This window comes from Patagioenas fasciata, unplaced genomic scaffold (genome assembly GCF_037038585.1).
Source record: "Patagioenas fasciata isolate bPatFas1 unplaced genomic scaffold, bPatFas1.hap1 Unplaced_1, whole genome shotgun sequence".
In the NCBI taxonomy this organism is placed as follows: Eukaryota; Metazoa; Chordata; class Aves; order Columbiformes; family Columbidae; genus Patagioenas; species Patagioenas fasciata.
The window spans coordinates 2,361,278-2,379,438 of record NW_027288510.1 but is presented as its reverse complement, the minus strand read 5'-3'; the positions used below and the strand labels follow the sequence as shown (position 1 = coordinate 2,379,438).

The 18,161-nt window shown below is 49.3% G+C and overlaps 1 pseudogene; it reads left to right on the top strand.

The window, feature by feature from the left end:
- The window catches only part of LOC139826689 (dynein axonemal heavy chain 9-like), a 132,059-nt pseudogene that overhangs the window by 50,319 nt on the left and 63,579 nt on the right, over positions 1–18,161 (top strand).

The following is an 18,161-nucleotide window of genomic DNA, read 5'->3' as shown; positions in this document are numbered from 1 at the left end:
ACCCAGCGTTTTGAAAGGTCTGTGATCTGAAACAAACCAACGGAATATAAATCTTCCTTAACAACTTTTGCACGTGATAATAAATGGCTTAAAAAAACTCCCAGTCCCGTTTACATTTGCCAGTCTTCCCTAATTACAAAGAATTGCTACTTACCGTGTGCTGCTTTATAGCACCTTATAGGTCTGTTGCCAACCCAAAACTGCTAATGAAACAAATTCTTCGAGTAAGCACAGGGCAGAAAACCCACCCGGGGTCTGGGCAGAGGAGCGTTGCTTCCGTTTGCTTTTCCACTTACTGAGACAGTAAAGGTTGCCTGGGCTGCAATCAGAGGAATCAATAACCTATAGAACATGATGTGCAGCGACGTGGGGTGATTTTTATTAAATATCAGCCCAGGATTATAAATATTCCCCACGTTTTATGAGCTAGAGCAACATATGACCCCAGCCTTCTGCTAAAACAAATTAAAGTCTTCCAAGGCTTTGAAATGCGAAACTGTTCTCTCCGTGCTTTCCTTTGCGTGTGCGTGACCCTACTTGAAACTAGGTGGTAATTTGACAGCTCGTGTTGGAATTAAGTCTTGTCACATTATCTGGAGGGTTGGGTAACGCTGGTGAGAAGATCAGGGAACTTATGATTATTTGATGCATTTAAATAAAAGTGTCATGTTGGTTGTTCTGAAGATGTCCAGGAATTTGGCCCTGAGATCGCCTATTTTTGTCTGACAGGGTAAAAGATGCATATATTCACAAAACCAGCAGCTTTGCTCGTGGGCTTCTGTGCCCACAGCATCCATCTCCCTTTCTCCATGGCAGCGCCCAGTGCCTGCTGCCCTGGCCACGCTGCAGTTGCCGCATCGCCGGGGCAGGCAGCAGGGGACGCTCACTGCTCTGGCACAGCCACCTCTGCAAGCAAGATTTCGTGTAAAAAATTATGCAGAAGAGATTCAAAAGGCTTTATCTTGCATGAAAAGCTCTTGTTTGCTCTGAGGTAGACATGTTTTGTAGCAGACGAAGTTTGTTGTATTTTTGTTTGGAAGGAAGAGTTGAGAGCTTTCTGATTTAAGTCAAACCAAAGTGCTGACCAAGGGTCCCTGCAGGGCTCCCAGCTGCACTGTAGAATCATAGAATCAGTTTGGTTGGAAGAGACCTTCAGGATCATCGAGTCCAACCGTAACCCAGCTCTAGCACTCTAGTCCCTGAGAACCTCATCTCCACGTCTGTCCAACCCTCCAGGGCTGGTGACTCCAGCACTGCCCTGGGCAGCCTGTTCCAATGCCCCACAGCCCTTTGGGGAAGAAATTGTTCCCCAGATCCAGCCTCAGCCTCCCCTGGTGCAACTTGAGACCATTTCCTCTGCTCCTGGCGCTTGTTCCTGGGGAGCAGAGCCCGACCCCCCCTGGCTCCAAGCTCCTTTCAGGCAGTTCAGAGATCAGAAGGTCTCCCCTCAGCTCCTGTTCTCCAGCTGAACCCCCAGGCCCCTCAGCTGCTCCTCATACAGCTGCAGCTGGGGGACATCTCAGCTCCTTGAGGGGCCGCTGTAGCTACACACAGCACAGCATTGAGCTGGGCTGAGAAATCATTTTTATTTTGCAGCAGTTGCTCTCCCAGTAGATGAGCTTTGCACCTCTGCCTCCCTACAGGTATGCTTGAGAAACCTCTGGAGAAAAAGGCTGGTAGGAATTATGGCCCTCCAGGTACCAAGAAGCTCGTGTACTTCATTGATGATCTCAACATGCCCGAGGTGGACGCTTACGGGACAGTGCAGCCCCATACGCTGATCCGGCAGCACCTGGACTACGGCCACTGGTAGGAGCCTGCTTGGGCTTGGTTGTCGGAGACCTTTTTGTTCAGCTCCAGTGCTGGGGAGTGGGTTTGAGAGAATCTCAAAGCGTGGGTCCCTCTTCCCATTGCATACTGCTGGGCTAGAGCTGGTTGGGAGGCTCTGGGTGAACTGAGAGTTGAGCACCCTCAGGGCTTCCCCTGTCCCCAGCAAACAAATTCACTTAGAATCACAAAACGTCCTGAGCTGGAAGGGACCCGCAAGGATCATCGAGTCCAGCTCCTGTCCCTGCACAGGACAACCCCACAGTTCACACCGTGTGTCCGAGGACGTTGTCCATCGCTTCTTTAATACCGCTTGATTGCTTACTCATAGCTGGGTTGAGAGGAGCTTTGCTCTGCCCTTGCTGTGGCTTGTGACTGTGGTCCCAGTGCAAAGCCTGCGAGGGGAGCGCGATGCTCGGCCTTGCTGCCCCGCGACGCTGAGAGCAGAGGCGGCTGTGGATTTGGCCTCAGCTGGGGTGAACCCCCCTGCTGTGAGCACCTAACATTGTCTTCTGTCAGGCAGCAGCAAACAACCATTATCTAGGCAGAGGTGATTTGAAGGAAAAGCAGTGACTGTTTTGGAAGGAGATTGGTGTGTTTTACACTTTAGCCAGCAGCTCTGTGTGGGACATGAATATTTGCATCTCTCCACAGGGAATACAGGGCAGGGACGCATTGCAATTTCCACTCTCCTCAGCTGTGTGCACGCCTGAGCTCTGCCAAAAGCTTCCGAGGAACAGAGACAGTGGAGCGGAGGCAGAAATCTTGGGCTGTGGGTGTCAGGGAAGTCAGGCAGATAGAGGGTGAGGGAGCTGCGAGGGAGCGTTGGAGGCACAAGGGGCTGCAGCGAGGAGTAGGGGGATGCAGTGAGGCGCAGAGGGATGCAACGAGGTGTGGGGGATGGAGTGAGGCATAGGGGGATGCAGCGAGGTGCGGGGGGATGCAGCAACGTACAGGGGATGCAGCGAGGTGCGGGCGGATGCAGCAACGTACAGGGGATGCAGCGAGGTGCGGTGGGATCCAGCAACGTACAGGGGATGCAGCGAGGTGCGGGCGGATGCAGCAACGTACAGGGGATGCAGCGAGGTGCGGGCGGATGCAGCAACGTACAGGGGATGCAGCGAGGTGCGGTGGGATGCAGCAACGTACAGGGGATGCAGCGAGGTGCGGGCGGATGCAGCAACGTACAGGGGATGCAGCGAGGTGCAGGGGGATGCAGCAACGTACAGGGGATGCAGCGAGGTGCGGGCGGATGCAGCAACGTACAGGGGATGCAGCGAGGTGCGGGCGGATGCAGCAACGTACAGGGGATGCAGCGAGGTGCGGGGGGATGCAGCAACGTACAGGGGATGCAGCGAGGTGCGGGGGGATGCAGCAACGTACAGGGGATGCAGCGAGGTGCGGGGGGATGCAGCAACGTACAGGGGATGCAGCGAGGTGCGGGCGGATGCAGCAACGTACAGGGGATGCAGCGAGGTGCGGGCGGATGCAGCAACGTACAGGGGATGCAGCGAGGTGCGGGCGGATGCAGCAACGTACAGGGGATGCAGCGAGGTGCGGTGGGATGCAGCAACGTACAGGGGATGCAGCGAGGTGCGGGCGGATGCAGCAACGTACAGGGGATGCAGCGAGGTGCGGGCGGATGCAGCATGCCATGGGTCCCCTCCCAGACACATCGAGGCCTTCTGCCCATGTGCTCAGCAGTGCCCACTGGGCACTGTATTGCATGCAGGAAGTTATCATCTCACCAGTATAATAGGCTCAGGTAGGATCTCTCAGCAAAGCATATTTTATTAACGATTTTGCAAGGTCGGGTGTTCCACCTAAAGGTAGGCACACAAAACAGGGCAAAAAGCCACTGCTTATATCCACCCCTAATCCCAACTGCAAATTCCCTCCCCAGTTCCCCGTTGGTTGGGTACGGCAGGGTTTACAGACTACCTGACACTTCCTAGCTGCCCAGGCTCAGTTTACCTGTCTCACGACTCCATTCTAATAACCCTTCCCATTATTTCTTTATTTTCATTGAAGGTGTGTTTTCTTGACTGTCTGAATTTTAACCACTGGAATGGTTTTCAATTCCTCCACACCCGCTCTGGGCAGCCTGGGCCAGGCTCTGGCACCTCCCAGCAAACAAGTTTCTGCTCATGTTCAGATGGAGCCTCCTGTGTTTCAGTCTGTGCCCGTTGCCCCTCACCCTGGCGTTGGGCACCACTGAACAGAGTCTGCTCCATCCTCTGACACCCACCCTGAGATATTGATCCCATTGATCAGATCCCTCTCAGCTTCTCTTCTCCAGCTCAACAGCCCCAGCTCTCTCAGTTTCTTGTCACAAGAAAGGTGCTCCAGATCCCTTAGCATCTTTGTAGCCACCACTGGACTCTCTCCAGTAATTCCTTGTCCTTCTTAAACCAGGGAGCCCAGGACTCCCTGTCCTCCCCCGGCAGCAGCAGCCTGCTGACCCTTGTCATGTCCCACCTGGCGCTATGGTTGGGGGAAGTGTGACTGAGATTTGTCAGTCCCCTGGGTTGGAAAAAAGTACATACAATCCTGAAGGTCCACAAACAAAAGACCTTTATTTTTTGTAGCTTGGTCCAATTGGCAAATGACTCAGTGGCAGAAGGATTTATGTTACTTAAGCTCAATCGATAAACAGTTTAGCAGCGAAAAGATTCACATGAAAGAGTTTTGTGGCACAAGTGGGGCTCTAAACCTTATGTTACTGTATTACTCACAAAAAGGAAGGCAAAGAAATAGGAATATAGGAAGGAAAGAGAGAGGAAGAAAAGAAGGGGAAAGGAAGGGGGAAGGAAATGGGAAGGGAAGGAAAAGGAAAGGGAAAGGAAAGGTCTCACCACCCTTAGGGCTCCGTGGTGTGTTTGAGGGGTTTGTAGTCTCAGGTCCAGTTCCTATGCAGGAATGCTTGGGTCTGTAGTCAGGGTTCAGCACCCTGTGGTGTGTGGTTCGGTTCCCGTGGTCAGCCCGGTGGGTGGAAGGGTCCCCAGGGTGGCACCCTGCCCGTGCTGGCACAGGTTTTATAGGGTTTATAGCCCTCGGGATCACCTGGGCTTTTGTGCAGGCGTCACTGGGGGTGATTGTGGAAGATGGGGGAGGCCCGAAGGGTCTCTCAGCCTGGGCCTTGACACCGTGTCGGGCCTGTCAGCGCACAGGCTGCGTGTCCTTCAACACAGCACTGCCTGTGTCACCCAGCCTTTGTCTGTGGCTGTCACCTCGGCCTTGACATGTAAATCACCATTCACCTGCTCACGATGGCCCGTCTCCCATGACTGGGTGTTGCAGGGCTGGGTTTGCCACAGTGTTTGAGAGTCACCCTTGTAGTCTCTCACACCCTGTCCCGGGTTGGGATCAAACCAGAGACACTCCTGCTGTTTTCTGCCATTTCCATGCAAGTGAAGAGTATGGCCCAGGGGCTTTGCTCAGTGCTTATTACTGATAGAAATATTAGCTACAGGTTGTTGAAGCTGAAGGATTTCCACCAGGAGCAGGACTCGCGTGTGCCAGGCCGTGTACAGATAGGCCGGCAACCTGGGCCTGGGCCTCATCTTGGCAAGACGCAGAATTTGACCCCCTGAAGACAAGCGGCCTCTGGCAGCCCAGGGACACGTACTGAGAGAGGCAGTGGCCGTGGTCACTGTGCTGCTGCTTGTGTTTTGCCCGAAGGTACGACCGGACCAAGCTGTCGCTGAAGGAGATCACGAACGTGCAGTATGTGTCGTGCGTGAACCCGACGGCGGGGAGCTTCACCATCAACCCTCGGCTGCAGGTAAAGCCCTGCACAACGGCAGGTGCATCGCTGGGTTTATTTTGGGGTGGATCATTTAAACGTGAGGTTAGAGGACAACCACTGGCAGATCCTGCTGTTGTTTTATCAGTACAAATGGCACGAATCTGTCGAGTGACTGTGATTCCTAATAGTGAAGCACCGAACTGGGTCCCTTATTCCCTTGTTTGTTTTTCCTCGCATTCTGCAGCTCCGTCAGAGGAGGAAGTCAAAAGTTGCCAGCCAGCTTAACACCTACTTTCAGGACAACCTTCTGGTCCATACAGGCAGATTTTGCCTTCATTTAGCTCGTATTTAGCTCTGAAGCATGGTGCATTAACGCCGCCTGCTTTCCAGAATTGTCTGCTGCAGCTGTCAGTAAAAAGAGGTGTGGGGGAGAAACCCAAACGAAGAAAACAGACAAAACTAAAAAAAAACCCAAGCCACACCAAAACACAACAACAACAAAAACCCCAACAAACCCCAAACCAAGCAACCAAACAAAACCAACAAAACAAAGAACACCAAAACCAACCAACCAACCAAATCCCCCCAAAAACCTAACCGAACAAAAAAACCCCAAGCCAAACAAAAAGCAGTTCAAGCGCTGCTGATAACAGAAGATTTGGGAAGAGATCTTAAACATTAGACTTTGACTTTTGGGAGCTGCCAACCGATGGAGGGACTGGGTAGCAGTGAGCAAAATTCATTTCATCATGGAGAAACCTAATGACCAGAGTCAGCTTGGACCCTGGCTCCTCTTCAGCAAGGTGTGGAGTTAAAATGAAGTGTCCCATGGGCAACTTTGCAAGTTCCAAATTAGTAAAGAGGTCCTCTGGGAGATGGCGCCTTCCAGGGGCTGCTCTTAATAGAGACAGTGACTGGGCTTTGTCAGAGGTCGGTGGGACCTTCAGAGCCCTTTGGCTCTTCAATGGACTGCACTTCCAGTGTAGCATTGGTGAGATGCAGTTGAAAATCCCTGGTTTAGTGAGCAGAGTGATGTCACTTCCCACCTGAGCTCTGCTGGCAAACTGGGAGAGGGAAATAACCTTGTTCAGGTGGACTGCAAATCAGAGAATCATAGAACAACCCAGGTTGGAAGGGACCTCAAAAGATCATCTGGTCCAGCATTTCATGGGAAAGGGAGCCTAGATGAGATTATCACAGCAAATCCCCAAGGGCATTTTGCTTGAAAGGTGTTTTTCTACCTCTCTGACCTTTCCATGCCTTCCTTTCTCTCCCTCAGCGTCACTTCGGTGTCTTCGCGCTGTCCATCCCTGGGCAGGATGCCTTGTCCAGGATCTATAGCACCATTTTAACGCAGCACCTGACAAGTGGAAATTTCTCGGGGGCTGTGCAAAAATCAGCTCAGCAGCTGATTGCCCTTGCCCTGGGACTGCACCAGAAAGTAGCCGCTACATTCCTTCCAACAGCCATCAAGTTCCACTACATTTTCAACTTGAGAGACTTCTCCAATATCTTCCAAGTAAGTGCAGTTGCTGTCCTGTGGGACTTGAAGCTTGTCCCGATGCTACAAGAGGCTGCGGAGCTGTGTTCCTCTAGCTCTGGTGGGCAGAATGCAGTCTCCTACCTAAAAATGACACAGCACGTGTGTGCCCTGAGTAAAGTGGGTGACCTTAGGCCATTCCTTAATTCCTTGTTAGTTTTGGATGGATTCCAGAACCATTGCCCATGGCTTTGAGAAGCTTAGTTACTTTCCAGCCTCTTGTGGTCAGCGGGGAGGGATGAGTAGTTCCAGATGGATGTGCAGGTTTGGGGTGGGTTGAAACGCCCTCTGGCTGTAGAAGGGACCAGCTGAAGGGAGCTTTGGGCTTCCGACTTCAGCACTTAAATGACTGATGGTGAGTGCGATGGAGCTGCGCTCATCTTTGGGAGCCTCAGTTCCACACGTGTAAATGTGGGGATTAATGGCACTGTTCCACCACACAGGCAAATTATTTTATTGTACTGAAGCAGGTGGTGGATAGTTAGTGGGTTACTGGCCCTGAAGTTAGATCCAGCTTAGCTTGTTGGCCTGTACTGGCATGTCCTCTTAGCTTCTTGATGGTCAGATGCTCAGTATGTGCATGAAGGGTGGCATTTAAAAAGGTGATAATTGAATCAAACCCAGCTTTGACTAAATTGCTAAAACTGAATTTCCACCAGAGCCAGTTCTGTACCAAGGGGAAGTTGTTCAGATTTAGAAATATTTTCTTCCAACAACGGAGAGACTTTTTTTTCCCCTGAAATCTCATACTTTGAAGCAGTAGATATTACTGCTCAAAGAGCCTTTCAGAGTTTAAGGCTGATTAGTAAAATTTAAGATGGTTCTCAGCAGCCAAATCGAGAGGTTTGGAACACCATAAACTCTTGTAGAACCCCGGTTTGTAACTTGTTGCTGTCCTTCTTAACACCTGTTCTCCTAAGTACGTACTGAAAGTTTGGTGCCTCGTGGTCTGGTCCATCACACAAGAACTGAAGTAATGGCGTAGTGGGAAATGCAAAAACAGGGCCTTGAAAAAGTTAATAACTCTTTTGTGCCAAGAAAGAATCAGACCTGTCACTTATGCTCAGCTAAACATCAGCAGCTTTTGATGTTAGATGTGGGTCGTGTTAACTCCTGACTTCTAGTTAATCTGTGCTTTGAAAGGCAGAGAGAGAAAAGCAGCATTTCCATGGGAAGCTTTAATTTTAACTGTAACCTGCTTGAAAGGTGCTCAGGTTGTGGGATATTAGGAAATGTCCTGCCAGGTCTGGATGCTGGGGCAGGAGCAGCGACTGAGCTCAGGTGTTGTTTTGTTTATCACGTGGCTTCAGGAGTGGGGGAGTCTGGCTCCTGGGCTTCATAATGTTTATTGAAATAGTGGTCCAATTTTTCTTGAAATCCTTCCTTACCTTTTGGATTCATTCTTGATTATTCCTTCACATTAAATATTCTTGAGTTTTTGAGATCTCCTGATATCCTGTTTGTCCCTACGGGAACACAATTTTCTTCCTGAAATTGAGTGTGAAAGAAGCTCTGGACTCCGGGAATGCATTTCCATGTGTTACTTTCATTCAATCTTCATAAACTCATAATTTAGCTCACACTCTCTTGTCCAAACCCTTCTTGTGCAGTGCTAGCTTCAAAGTCAGGTCAGGCTGATCAGCCAAGTTTTGAATGTTTCCATGACTGGAGTTCCCATAACCTCTCCGACCCTTGTCACACCACTAAACCCACTCCACGGTGAAGCTGATATATTTTTATTTCAGTTGGAATTTCCCTTCCTGCAGTTTGTTACCTCTTGTCCTTTTGCTATACACCTCCAAAAAAAATTGGCTCAGTCTTCTCTATAACACCCTATTAGGTAGTTGTAGACAGAGTCAAAGAATCACAGAACAGTTTGGGTTGGAGGGACCTTCCCAGCTCCCCCAGTGCCACCCCTACCATGAGCAGGGACATCTTCACCAGCTCAGGTTGCTCAGAGCCCCATCCAGCCTGGCCTGGGATGTCTCCAGGGATAGAAACAGAATTAAAATTCCCCTTCACCTTTTCCCCGAGCTGAACAAACCGATTTCTCTCAGCCTTTCCTTGCATGTCCTGTCCTCCACCATTTTATGACCTTGGTGGCCTCCGTTGAACTCGTTCCAGTATGTCAATGTCTTTCTTGTCCTGGGGGCCCCAAAAGTGGGTTGAACCTCACACAGCTTTTGTCTGCCTGTCAAGGTCCTTCCCTTTGCGTTCTGCGTGGTCAGTGCCAGCTGCAGCCCTGCTGGGAGAGCACTGCTGGCTCCCGCATGGAGACACCCACTGCCCCGGTACCAGCCCCTGCGGAGCACTGGAGCTCCAGTGAGACCTCGGAGCCTGCTGGGCCAGCCAGTTCTCCACCCACCTTCCAGTCTACCATGGCCCATGACCCTTGATATGATGCTAACTGGGAAAAAAAAAAAAAGATAAAGGAATAAACAACCCCCTTTTCCTGGTTAGGGACATGTGAGTTTCCTTAGCTTGTGGGCAGATGGAGAACTGGTGGATGTAGCTCGGTGCATGTTGCCTTTTTCAAATTCCTTTTAATCCCAGACAAGCAATCAAACACCGCCTGCACAATAGCTGTGTGTGTGAAGGGCATTGGGAGATTGTTGTTTTACCGACTGTTCTGTAGTTATACAAGCGGCCAATGACAACTGTTAAAGGCACAAAGCACGTAGAAATTGCAGCTGTGGAGGGGTCAGCCCCTGGACTTGCTGCCGCTGTGCTGTGATACTGCTGGCTCTGCACAGGTCCTTAAAATGGCTCCATTTGCAGCCTGTCCAGTGGCTCTGTTGTTATCTCACTATTATATACATACTGTTGTATACATAATATATTATATATTAATGCTGCACCTACCAACCTTAGAAGCCCAGCTTGATTCCCTTTGTCAAAACTGCCTGACAGCTCTTATGACAAGGAGTCCTGTGCTAATTACCTCATTACAAAACACTCCAAGAACTTGTATCTTAATTGCTGCAGCTAATGAATTTGGACATTGTACGCATGTGAGTGTTGCACAGAACAAGGAAGACGGCCCCAAATCAAGTCAGCAATAATTCCTTTCAACAGGTACAGGTCCTTACTGCTCTCATGTTTTCCCTTCTGCACCCAAGACCCATTGCCACCTGGCTCCAGCTGGTCAGGCTGATGTCTGCGTTGCTTGGAGCGAGGGTTCAGCTGAAGGTGACTCCAGGTGTTCACTACAAATGATGGCAAAATACCAGAGAGATTTGTCAGGTATTGGTGAAACCAAAGGGAAAAGAGCAACCTATACACCCAGGGGTAGGAGGCTCGGCAGGCAGCAGTGGATTGACTTTGTCAAGCACTGTTCATGTTTGTCCTGACTGATTGGAATGATCGTCTCTGGGGGTCTGAGTATCTTCAGTGGGATTCCCTTTTGCCTGGCGAGTCGCGTCCTCTCCCCCAGCAGAGAAAAATGGGCATTTCTGTCTGTAGTGCATCAGCTCTTCCTCATGGACAAACACGGAGAAGAGCTCAGAGGAACTGTGTTTCTGAAGCACCTCATTCACTGGAGGTGAAAGGAGTCCAAGGTGACTGTCCTCTTGTCAGACATCAGCACTTTGCAGATCTAAGGTGGGATTAGGCTCCAGTTCAAGGTGCTCAGATTCAGGTAGGTGAGGATATCCAGGTTCACCCGAGGCTGTGGAGGCCAGAAGGGTGTCCAGCGCCCCATCAGGGACACAGGTGTGGTTTCACTCTGTTGCCCAAGTGTGGGTCTCTAATGCTTTTTGAAACATGTCAGGATATCCAGCCTGGGTTCCAGCGGCTGTTCAAGGACACAGGTGTCTTCTTCTGTTGTGTGGGTTCCTGTCTGAACTGCTTGAGCCATGTTGTTTTCCAGGCTGCCCTGGCTGTACAATAGGTTTCTCCTGAGATGAACCATCTAGTTGTGTTGACTTGGGAAGGCTGTGGGAAATTCCACGTATCCCTACAGAACAATGATTTTCATCCACTGTTCTCATTTGATTTTTGTCTCTGGACATCACCTTCAGCTGGAAAACACTAAATGCCTCAGCATTACAGAATCCCACATAATCCCAGCCTGGTTGAGTTGGAGGGACCTCTGCAGATCCCCCAGTCCAAGCCCTGCTCACGCAGGGTCACAGAGCAGATCACACAGGTGGGTCCAGGCGGGTTTCAATGTCTCAGAGAAGGAGACTCCACACCCGCTCTGGGCAGCCTGGGCCAGGCTCTGGCACCTCCCAGCAAACAAGTTTCTGCTCATGTTCAGATGGAGCCTCCTGTGTTTCAGTCTGTGCCCGCTGCCCCTCACCCTGGCGTTGGGCACCACTGAACAGAGTCTGGTCCATCCTCTGACAGCCACCCTGAGATATTGATCCATTGATCAGATCCCTCTCAGCTTCTCTTCTCCAGCTTAACAGCCCCAACTCTCACTGAGTCTTTCCTCATCAGAAAGATGCTCCAGACCCCTACCAAACCATCTAGTTGTGTTGACTTGGGAAGGCTGTGAGAAATTCCATGTATCCTTGCAGAACAATGATTTTCATCCACTGTTCTAATTTGATTTTGTCTCTGGACTTCACCTTCAGCTGGACAGCATTAAATGCCTCAGCATTGTACTCAGTGCTGCTGCTTGTCTGGCGTCAGCTGGCCAAGGGTGAAACTTTGGTTCAGGCCCTCAAGTAGAGATAAGCTGGTCTGTCCTGTGTGACACCAGGGTAATGTGTGTGTTGTGGGGGGGTTTGGCTCCCAAAGGGGAACATGAGTCTCCAGGGAGGTGGCGACTGGCAGAAGGGCTGTGGGTGAAGAAGGGGGATGAAGAGGGGAAGCCAGCACTGGGCATGGTTCCTCTGCTGAGTACACAAACACATTCGGGTCACTGCTGACCTGGGAACACACCAGGGTCTGGGCTGAAGGATGCTGCTTCCTGATTTTTAAAAAGAATAACAAGGAACCTCAAAATCTATGACCATCTTCAGCCCCCTGGGCTCGTGGCTGGTTTTAAATGACTACAGAAGGCTCAGCAAGTACCGTAATAATTTGTAATAATCTAACTTTAATTTGCTGTCACGTTTCACTGGAAATATGAGGAGGGGCTGGAAAGCACAGTCAGGGATGACAGGCAAGAAGGGGCTGGAGCAGGGTTAGGCAAGGTCTGCAGGAACGGCAGCCTGGCTCCTGGTTGTTGTGAGTATATAATTTACTGTTACTGATGTTACTGCTGCAGGGGCAAGGTCACCCTTCAGTCCTTTGTAATCCTTTGGGCTCATCAGAAGGTATTATCTGTTACTTTCGCTCTGTAGTGGGTCCCGTCTGTGGTTCAAGTCCGACACTACTTTGTCTTGCACTTCTACAGCACCTTTTCGTGCCTCTGGGTCCCACCATGCACTGCAGAGTTAAATTGATTGGTACGCTCCAAGCAATTTCCCCTTGATTAAAGCAGACAGGTCTCTGCAGTGACAGAGTTGTGGATTATGCTTTTTAAAAATACATTCCCCGCTGGCTCCCACCAGAGAAAGCCCTGCTGCTGTCTTTCTTTCCATCTGAAAGGGTTACCATGGTATTATGCTCTAAATTATATCTGTCATCTCTGTAAAATAATAATCATAGACCCAGCAAGGTTGTATTTTGCTTTTTATTCCTATTTCTAACAAGATTTTGAAGCAGCATGTCACATTAAGATCTGTGGCAGCTGGGGAAGAGCAGGCTCTCTCCTCCTGACAGCCAGACAGCAGCGGGGGCTCCGGCGTGTCCTGCTGCTCCACGTCGGCTCCGCTGCCAGTGAACTCCTCACTCCTTTGCATGGGGAGGGATTTTCATGTTCACCCTTGGTTGAGCTCACTAAAGAGCCCTGCAAACTTCAGGCTTGAAGCACCGAAATGCACCTTGTGTGTTACGTGCTGACATTGTGGCTGAGTTGGGAATGACGGCGGCGAGATGGGCGCAGGGTCAGCAAGAGTTTGTTTTGTGCCTTGGTCTGGCACGGTTGTTTGGCACAGCTTTACCTTGGGTTTGGCTGGCGTGTGGTTACCTGAGCCAGTCTGGTTTCACAGCTTCCCCCTCCTTCTCTCTTCCCATCTCTGCTATTTTTCTTCCTAACAGAGATCCAGGTGCCAGCAGCTGCTCTATCGCACATGGCAACCACGGTGCTATGGAACAGGCTGCCCAGGGCAGTGGTGGAGTCATCATCCCCGGAGGGGTTTGAAAGGTGTTTAAACAAGGTGCTTAGGGACATGGTTTCATGCTAGAATTAGGGTATGGTTGGACTCGATGCTCGTGAGGGTCTCTTCCAGCTGAAATGATTCTGTGATTCTATGCAGTGCCAAGGGGGTGACTGGAGCCTCTCGTCAACCCTCCCTGATATCAGAGCAGATTTAAAAATTGGCACTTTAAATAGGACTCTTGAGTTTGTGGCCCACACGCTGTTGTTGTGTTTGTCATTGTTTTCATGTCACCGCTGCTGAGGCAGCTCCAGGCTCCCCAAGAAGAACGTCAGGAGAAAGGAGAGCAGGTGCTTCATCCAGCAGTGCAGGACAGCTAGAAAGGGGTCGCTATGCTGCACTAGTTAGTATAATTTTAAATGTTATTTAGACTGCAAAGAAAAAGTTATTTATTTTTCTTGCCTGGTCTCCAGGGATGGTTCATCCACCACCTCTCTGGCCAACCTGGGCCAGGCTCTCACCACCCTCAGGGGCAGCAATTTCTTCCATATCTAGAGCGTCCCCGTCGCTCTCTGGGGACGCAGCTGGTTGCCGTGGCAGAGCCTGGTAGCTCTGCTGAGAGGAGTCGGGAGAGTCGGGTCTGTAAAGTGAAGGGAGGGGAGATGTTCAGGTGTTAAGTTAATAAACTGCTTACAGATTTGTGAAACGTGGATTTTCTTCCCTCTGAGCCTTACATTTGCTTGCATCAAGAACACAACTTTTGTGGCTTGGAGTGTCTTTAGAGTGACTTTTTTTTAGGACCTGATGGGTTTCACCTTATTCTCTTTGAGTCATCAGCTCTTCTCACTATCTTTTCTCTGAAATAAATAAAATAACAGCTTGACAGCTGTAATGACAAATGTGAAACCCAAATGATTTGAGCCATGATCCATCGAGCTGAGATGGCCTGCTTTACATTGCTTTTAATACATTTTATGTTTTGTGTGTAAATAATTAGATGTTAGGAATAAAAACTGTCTGTTTAATACATGCCATTGAAAACCCTGGGTGCTGTTAATAGGCTTAGTAATAGGTGACACCTCTTTGAAATATAATTCTTTTATGCATTTTAATAGAGTTCATGGTAAACATGCTGTGATAAGCAGACAGAAACTAATATTTCCTGCAGCCAGAATGCACCTAATTAAAATTAATTGATTTTAGAAAAAAATCATCACCGCTAAGATGTCCAAACTATCTTCTTCTTGACAAAGCAGCCGTGCTGTGGTGTTGGGATGCAGAAACCCGCCCGTCGGGCTGGTGTCTGACCCTACGCACTCTTGGAGATCAGGCTGCGCTGGGGATGCACTTTGGCTATTAAAATTGGTGTAATATATACAATTGCTTTGGGAAATTGGAGGTAACGAAGGGCACGTTCTCCAGGGGCTTCTTCAGAAGTTTATTTGCAGGTTGTTACAGTAACTCTGCATTTTGAGTGATTCAGCCCCATTCAGCCTGGATGCTGGGGAGACATCAGGCCCTTCAGGTCAAGGTGGGGTTTACTGCTGCTCTCTGCACCCCACAGGGCCTTCTGTTCTCTACCCCGGAATGTCTGCAGCACCCCCAAGACCTGGTGAAACTCTACCTGCACGAGTCAAACCCAGTCTACCGGGATAAGATGGTTGAAGAAAAGGATTATGGTACCTTTGATAAAATCCAGCTGGAGACGGTGAAGAAATTATATGACGTAAGTGTTGAGGTTCATAACTCTGATAATAACGTACGTGCTTACAGGAAAAAGGTTCCTTGGGCAAGAGAAGTTTGACCCAAGGTCTGCCAGTCTCTCACTTGCATGGAGTGTGATGCTCTTGGTGGGACACCAGGAGCAAAATCTCTGTCAACTGCTTCCTGGGCTGCCAATGTTGGTATTTGGGTGAACGATGCTCTCCCTAAGGGCACCGGGGAGAGGAGATTTCGGCTCTGTGAATTAATTAAATTATTTTATTTAAATGTCTTGAGTCTTGTGGCAAAAGCAAAAGAGTCAGATCCCCAGTCTTGGTGGGAGTAAAGTGAGATGCAGGCACAAATCCCTAGTGCTTTCCTTTTTTTCCAAAATATCTTCCTAATGGAAGCTCTAGACCTGCTTTGCTTCAGTCCTGTCATCACCCGGCAGTGTTGCCATTGGAGTCCTGCAAATATCACAGTAACGCAGACAGTGCTTTTTCCTCTGGCTGTTAATCATTGTCCATGCAACAGTGTCATGCTGTAGCTGTTGCTGTGGGGCTTTTCTTGTGCTCACATTTTCTTAAGGTGATGAGTTCTTGTGATTTACAAAAGGTCCAGAGCAAGTATTGGGGCTTTATCCTTTCCCTTTCCTTCCCTTTTGTCGCTCTTTCCCCTTTTTCAACACACAGGTGCAGCTATATGGACATTTTTTGGAACATTGTGCTTCACTTGGAAAGATGACATAGAGCTGCAGTGTTTTCTCCTTTACTTCTTATATACCTTTTTTAAAAATGATTTTTAAATTTGACAGGACATTGAGGAAACTTTAGAGCAGACCAAGCGAATGAACATTTATTGCCATTTCGCTAAAGGCGTTGGAGAACCCAGCTACAGGCCAGTTCCGACCTGGGAGGAGCTGAACAAGATCCTTGTGGAAGCCTTGGGCAGCTACAACGAAGTCAACGCTGCCATGAGCCTGGTGCTGTTTGAGGACGCCATGTGCCACGTGTAGGGGAGTTTTCTGTCTTTATGCTCTCATTGTAGCTTTTATCCATGCAGATTGTTTCCATGGAGGTTTCTGGAGGATGTCGGTATCCATTATTAGAGCAGAAGGAGCTGGAGGTGTGCAGAAGCTTCATCTGCCCACGTGGTGTGTCCTGCACAAATACTGCCCTGCTTCTCCAGCTGCTGCTGGGGGGATCTTTTGACACTGTGAGGATGCGGGGCTGTCGGATGGAGGGTCAGCATGCTGCTGGTCGTTTGAAGTCTGGTTGCTGTTACATCTTTGGCCCTTGATGCTCTGCATACGGCACAGACGTTTATTGTACATGACATGGATCAAGTGCTTTTTGTCTTCACTTGACAGCCAGCCACAGAACTAGTTACACCAGGATGTCCCTAAATGCTTTCACAACTGGGTTAGAGGCACGTTTACACAATTCTCAGTGGGATTTTCAAATGTATATAATGTGAGATTACGTGAATTCAGGCTACTAGTTTGAATGGACTGAGGCACTTAAATTGCCTGGATCCTTTGGAAAGCCTGCTTGCATTCCGATGCCTGGAGGTCCAGCTGGATTCCCTGTGGAAACTGGACACGTGGGACTATATGAAAATAGCGAGCCTCCGTTGATCATTATGAAGCTATTTACATGCCTGTGGTATGGATCGTGACACGTACCTCCAGCTCTTATACATGATTTAAATGCTTGTTGGGAATTCCACAGAATCACAGAATCCCAGAATGTCAGGGGTTGAAGGGACCTGGAAAGCTCCTCCAGTGCAATCCCCCCATGGAGCAGGAACACCCAGCTGAGGTTCCACAGGAAGGGGTCCAGGCGGGTTTGAATGTCTGCAGAGAAGGAGACTCCACAACCTCCCTGGGCAGCCTGGGCCAGGCTCTGACACCCTCACCAGGAACAAGTTTCTTCTCAAATTTAAGTGGAACCTCCTGTGTTCCAGTTTGAACCCATTGCCCCTTGTCCTGTCACTGGTTGTCACCCAGAAGAGCCTGGCTCCATCCTCCTGACACTCACCCTTTAGATATCTGTAAACATGAATGAGGTCACCCCTCAGTCTCCTCTTCTCCAGCTCCAGAGCCCCAGCTCCCTCAGCCTTTCCTCACACGGGAGATGCTCCACTCCCTCCAGCATCTTGGTGGCTGCGCTGGACTCTCTGCAGCAGTTCCCTGTCCTTCTGGAACGGAGGGGCCACAACTGGACACAATATTCCAGATGTGGTCTGATTTTTGGGGGCTGAAATGCAGACCTGGCCTCAGATAATTTCTGAAGATGAACCTCCCCTGTAAATCATAGTTTTAACTGATTTTGCCTGGAAACATTGTATCATGAAGAGCAGGTTTGTGACTAAGCTAGAAGGAAGCCGCTGTCCTGCTGCACGCTTGTGTGGGTGATTTCAGGTTTGCTGGACCTGGTAACCTAATGCAGTTACTCTCATGCAAATTAAAAAAATACATATATATATATAAATTTCTACTCCTTTTAACTAGCTGTTTAACCAGTTCTGTTCTAAGAGCTCAGCAATCTGTTCCTTTTGCGGTGCAGCGTGCTGGCTGTGCTGGGGCGTGGCTTCCCTTATAGTTTGGGCATTTACTTCTTTGTATTAATGAGTCATATGCAACCTGATGTCCATTGGTGTTTCTGCTTGCAGAAAGGTGACAGTAATTTTAATCTTGTGCTTCTTTTGCACTTTACATAAATTGGGATTTTCAACAAAACCTGTCAGTATCCCTCCAGTTAATATTGTGAGTAATCGGGAAGGCGAGGTTTGAGTATTCAGCATGATTTTCACTGGAGCTGAGTGATTTCGATTCAGCGCATTTGGAAATTGCGTTTTGCTGAAACACACAAATTATTCCATCTCCAACAGCTTATGGATGACATCTTGAATTTGTTGTGAAGTTTCTGTTGGGAAAAAAAAGTAAGGGAGTTAATGTATGTGGGGAGGTGGGGGATATGGGTCAGTCACCTCCTGACCCGGGGCTCATGGTGCCCGTTCCCAACGCACACCCCGTGCCCTTGCTTTTGGGGACAGCCAGCTAGAGAATGAAAAGCAGGAACATTCCAGCTCTCCACACAAGCTGGATTGCTATTCTGGGTTTAATTTCACAATCTGTGGGAGTCTGCACATAGATCATAAGACGCTTGAGTTGTAATAAAGCAGTACAGTATTT